Raw genomic sequence first — 6,000 nt, forward strand, 5'->3', positions numbered from 1 at the left:
AAAGCAGAAAAACAGTTCTTTCTGCTTGGTTCCCATTGCTGTGAATCATGTATTGCAGGCCAATCGCATTGCAGACGGGCAGCGTGGAGAGTGTAAACATTGGACCTCATTACGAGTTTGGGGGAAGCCGTCCCCTTAGTAAGGGCATGACTACCGCCAAACTCGCTACCGGCACCCGCGAATGGGCATTACTGGCCCATTACGAGTTGAATGGGACGGTAAGTGCCAATTCGCGGGTGCCGGTATGGCCGGGCTCCCGATGGGGGTGGGGAGCATGGTTGCACCGGCCATACCGGTGCAATTACGAGTTCTGTTCATGGGTGCCACTCTGCACGCCTTGTCTGACCAGGCGTGAAGAGCGGCACCCGCAAGCAGAACTCGTAATGTGACGGTATGGTAACAACGGCGCCGGTAGCACTACCGGCGCCGTTGTTGCCTTACCGCCACATGCGTAATGAGGCCCATTGTGTGAAGTTCTTCTAATTGCCGACAACATATATTTTAGGTCATCAGCAATCACTGGTGCAACCATTTCTAGTTATGGTAAACATGGATCTGTCATTGATGGTGAATAGCCCAGTTCCAGCTGCGCCCTGCATGGTTGCGCGTGTGGTTGAATAAATCTGGTTATTTTCCACTTGAATAAATGCAGAAATATACTGGTTGCAAGTTATGTTTTCATGGGACAAATAACAAATGTGGATGAACACAGAAAAAATGGCCCAAAAACAAATATGGATAAACAGAGACGGAAATGACGGAAAAATCAATACAATAAAACTAGGAGCCTCAATTGTAATGACATATTGCATCATGGAACATTTTATCGTTGTATTGATTACATGATCTGCATTATATTGTGATATATTTTATCGCTTTTTTTGCTTTTATGGAAGATCAATTGCGAAATAAAGTATGATGAGGCGGAGCCGGTCCAAGGCATGGACGGTCTGTGCGGGGGCCCAGGGCCCCGCTGTCAAGGGGCCCCGCAAGACACCAGTGTCTGCCTCAACTGCTGTGCAGCTTCCATGTAGGAAGCTCGCGTGAGGCCACGGTGTCGCCTCCCAACCTCCTGTGTCGCTCTAGAGAGAGAGACACCAGTTCCCAGCGGCCCATCAGATGCTGCGGCCCTTTAATGACTGCTTATCACTTTTTTTCTTCAAGCAGCGCATCAAAGTGGGGACGATTTACAAATTATGGCCCATTTAAGAGACCATTGTTTTGGAGGAGATGTTTACAACGGTTCTGTGTTAAGAAATGCAAATCGGAATTTTCATCCGGAAATCCCACACACCCGGTTAGCTGCCTAAATCTACGCTCTCCTCCAGGTCAATTATAATGTATCACACAAAACAGTTTTTAAATTAGCTACATTCTTTTCAGATGTTCATATTTAACGCATCAAAAACAGTTTATTTTTGGTAGAATGTGATATTTTCATCACATCATATATGAACCCTGCATTGCTCAATCACTGAAACACAGACAGGTAACCTTTTCACACATTACATGTTCTTATACGTCTTGAAAATACATTTTCAAAACCCAAAGGCAATTTTTTGGCATTTTGCTGAATTGCATTCTGGTATTTGTAGTCTCCCAGTCAAGATGGGGGAATAATGCCACAATTTCACACTTTTTGCTTCACATATTTCTGTAATGATTTATATATTTCAGTGGGAACCTTTCACCACATGTTGCCACAGGAATAGGAAAGAAGAAACAATAGGATTCACAGGAATGTCAAAATGTATAACATCTCAGCAACAGTCTCCCAACCTGCTCAGTTGCCTTTGCACCTTTCTGCTATAGGATCCCCTGCTATTCTACACCCGGCGAACAGTTTTAGCCTTCTCACCCCCTCCAACAAAGGCTCAGGGAGTACATTAATGAGGCCACCTTCCCATTTTGCAGTGAGCAGCACTTGATAAACGTTGTTATTATTTGCTATAATTTTTTTTGACAGTCAAAATATTTCTTCTCTGTGGCTTCTGAAATAAAAGCGTATTGCTAATTTAGACAATATGCACAAATTATCCACACAATACAAATAAAAACAGTTGTGAAACTTCTGCAAAAACAGCATGTATTTTCATTTGGCAAAACACAATCACCATGGTTTTGCAATGCCTTGCACTGATAGTGTTTTTAAGCCAAAGTTTCAAAAGAGCTTTTGCAAACAGTATTTCTATCAATTACATCTGGGAAGAGATGTTTTCAAGTTTCTGAATTGCAGACTGCTTTCAAATCCAGCCTTCGCGTAGAGCGCTCCTGAAACTTCTGCCCACATGAGAAGTCTGTACAAGGTATCCAGCTGTCTGCTCCTTCAGAACATGCCTCACACCTGAGATTGCCACATAGGTAAGTGTTAATATTGACCATTCATATGATGGACGTCCCCGAGTATCTGTCTACTACCTTACGCATGGCAACATGTTTTAAACGTAACTTCCCATGATACCACTGCTGTCACTATTTATGCAAATTAGGGGGGTCCCAGCATATCTTTTACCTCCCTTGGCACGGCTCTGTGGTGAGGATAATGATGCTGGCCAAAGGGTGCAGTGTTGGGTGAAGTGGACAAAGCTTGCTCCCCGAAACACAGGCGCCCGTGCGGTGCAGCTACCGAGAATGCACCCCGCCCCCCGCCCCCCCCTCTAACGTGTACGCGCATCGGCGGGGTGTCATCTCAGCCACCTGAACGTTCTGAACAGGAGTGGCTTTTAACCTGTCCCTTTATCCCTGTACAAAAACATACTCCTGTGTGGTGATTTGATAGTATTTTAACATCACGAGTCAATGCTTGTATCAATAGTATTTAATATTACATCGCCAGCGCGCGTTGCACCTGTTGATAGCCATGCGAATTAGCCTGTATGTAGCTGGGAATGACTGAGTTTATGAAAAGTGTGCTTTGCTAACACAATTTGAAAACATTGCAGAAAGAGCGCAGGGAAACAGGTGTATGTGTTCCACCGAGTTTGAAAGACTGGAATGTCCAGTGTACACACGTGGGCCTCGTGCTTCATTAATAAAGATGCAGAAATGACACTGAATAAATAGACAGACGCCTCCAATGCGCTAAGAATCCTCAAGGCGCTTGAGCCTCGGAAGGAGGCTCCCGACTTTGATAGCGCTTTCATTCGGATCTTCGGCGCGCTTCTGAAGCGCTAACATCTTTTATAACTGCGGTAATTGAGGCGCGAGTGGCTAAAGTGGTGGGCGCAGCCGCGCAGCTTTATCCATGCGGGGTGCTGGGATTAGATTGCGGGGGCAAATACCAAAGCCAGTATCGGAATCCCTCCCTCAGAACTCCTCAGCATCGCATTCAGCGAAAGGACGGTGATTGCGTGAAATGCGGTATTTCCACCAGGAATACGTGTCGCTGTTACCACATGTGGTATCCTGCGGGTGGGGCGGTACCCTGCTGAATTATGGCTTTAAAACCGCTGCGATAGTTCAGAAGAATGCACGTTTCTTTTTTCCTTAAAATTTAATGGTGTATTTCGAGCCCTGTGCGAGGCATGTGAGTGCAGCAGAGCAGCGCTTAGCATTTGTGGGACTATATTTCAGAAACTTTGCACGGACGCAAGTGCAATAAGCACTAGAGCAAAAATTGTGCAAAGGCACAAAGCGTGTCCTGTCAATGCATTTTTGCACCTCAGCTCAGAAAAGGACTAAGACTGGCGCAAACACTGCCTTGGTGCAAAAAATCCAATGTGAAAACCTTGTTTTTGCACTAGGGAAATGTTTGGCCTAGTTCTAATTGCACTTCGACTGGTGCAAACTTTCTGTAATAACTCTCCTCCTGACACGTGGAGAAAAGGCAAAAGTACAGAAACTTAGCACTTTTGCAAGTGCAATGAGCACTTGCGTAAAAATTGCCCTAGTGCACAGAATATACAATTAAATTGCATTTCACACTAGTGCTAGGATTAGGGCAAACATTGCCCTGGTGCCAAATTGTATTGAAAGTGCAAACTGCACTCGCAGCAGGGCAAAGTTTCTGTAATACTGCGACACATTGCGCATTTTGCACCTCCACGCACAAACTTTTTTACCGCTGTTGGCAAAAAAAATGTGTTCCTTCACCTTTTGGGCGGAGATACAATTATGGAGAAATTTCTGATTTTTCGCAGGTGTTTTGCCTGTTTTAATGTTACTGCCCAGTTCACAACAACCTGCAAACTAGAGAAAGAAAATTCTGTTAAGAGATAGCGAAAGGGTTGCACTTACCTACCCCAGGAAGGATAACCCGGTGTGTCCCGCCGCCGCTGCTGCTTCTTTCTGGCTGCAGGATGCTCGGGCCGCCCTGTGTCTTGGATGCCTTCTTCCTCCACGGCAGGGGTTGAGGTTAGGAATGAACCTTGAGCGGTGTTATATCATCAGGCTGGGATGGGGGGCGTGGGCAGAGGGGGAGTTAGTTCGCAGGTGCCAGGATTTTTAGGGCCTCCGATCCAATAGATGTCAGTTTCATTTCTCTGCTCCCACGACTCGTCTTAACATTACCTTCCTTTCTTGGACAATGTTTCTTTATTGGACAAGGCCAGCGGGCAGTGTCACGCCACCTGCCCTCAATGTTTCAATCCTTACCACTAGACAGGAATCACACTCGGACGGTTGGGCTGAGGGTCCTTCCCACGCCTTTTATGCATAATGTCAGGGGAGTATCCAGCATTGCAAGAGTGGGGGGGGGGGGGGGGAGTCCTGCTACTTTCCCCCCAAATACACTGCACAATTCCACATGGTCTCATTCGCGCTCAAAAACCGCCCACCCCCGCCCCAATCTACTTTTTTGGTGACATTACTGGCAGATGGCATTTTCACAACAACAAAAAATAAAACGGCAGGATCATTACAGATGCAGGAAACTCATCTATTAGAGCTCTGTCCAGGCGCTTTGGGGTAAAATGCATGCAAACCACCTAATTTGCATATGGATTGCACCAACAGAAATTACTTCACAGAAAAGGACATTGCAAGGAGCACCATCAGTCTTTGATACTTGGAGGCACCATGGAAGCAACTTTAGAATAAGTTGCCATAGGTAAGCCAAGTGGCAAATAACTTTGTGGTGCAACATACCTACACTGCACTATTGTTATATAAGGAGCAACTCTATAGTCAGGCTTTTTTAAAAATAGCATTATATATTAACATGAGCTCTGAAGTGAATCGCAGACCTGCAGATAAGACACTGAGTGATTAAATGTGATCTGCCCAGGATCACACACTTTGGTTAAATGGTGAAACCGGGATGTGGACAATTTAAGCAACTGAGCACAGGTTTAATTGATATAGATATTTATTAAGGTTTCCCTTTGCATTTCATATGCTAAAATAATACTTTATAGCAATGCTTTCGAAGCAACGCACATTACATAAGAAACTACCCTTTCATAATTAACTTTACACCATATACATCATCATAGAAATATATTGAGCAATAAGAGGATGGCTTTAGTTTTATTCTCCCCATCCTGCATGTAAAGTCACAAAAGCATCATGCAGATTAACCTGAGCCTAACAAATCCCCCTTGGGTAAAGCCATAGTCATTATTTCATAACGCCTGCAGCATTATGCACCCATCTCACTGCTGATCACTCCCTCCCATGCATATTTCTAAAGGGACAAAAGTCCCTACTAATAGTTGCCCCCCTCCCTCCCATCAGTGCCTAATGCCTCACATTCTAATGCCCTATTGACACATAGCAACCTGAGGTCCCCTCAGCTGCCAGAGTTCCTTGGGACATTGTCCAGGCAGCGGGACATCTCTCCCATTCGGAACGGGTAAGGTGTGCTGCTGCCAGGACAATGGGTGTGCTGAGCAGGAATTGCTCGGCACACATTGCCCTCCCAGCACGACACCTTTCCCGTTGGGCACCCTCATTGAGCTGCTGAACATGAGAGGTCCCACTGACAAAAGTCCCAGCCAGGCTCTCAAAAGAGCCTGTAGGGGGGCAGCTTGCCCACCCTAGCTCCCGCTTGGTACGCCACTG

General features: G+C 45.7%; 1 long non-coding RNA gene across 1 annotated transcript in view; it reads right to left on the minus strand.

Annotated features, from left to right (window-relative positions):
• LOC138487738 (uncharacterized) overlaps positions 1–4,362 on the minus strand; it is a 73,681-nt gene extending 69,319 nt beyond the window's left edge. Inside the window, exon 1 of the long non-coding RNA XR_011274535.1 lies at positions 4,237–4,362. This is a non-coding gene — a long non-coding RNA (uncharacterized lncRNA). The remainder of the gene's footprint in view (positions 1–4,236) is intronic.
• Between the last annotated feature and the right edge of the window lie 1,638 nt (positions 4,363–6,000).

Source organism: Ambystoma mexicanum, chromosome 9 (genome assembly GCF_040938575.1).
Source record: "Ambystoma mexicanum isolate Mex_15411 chromosome 9, UKY_AmexF1_1, whole genome shotgun sequence".
In the NCBI taxonomy this organism is placed as follows: domain Eukaryota; kingdom Metazoa; phylum Chordata; class Amphibia; order Caudata; family Ambystomatidae; genus Ambystoma; species Ambystoma mexicanum.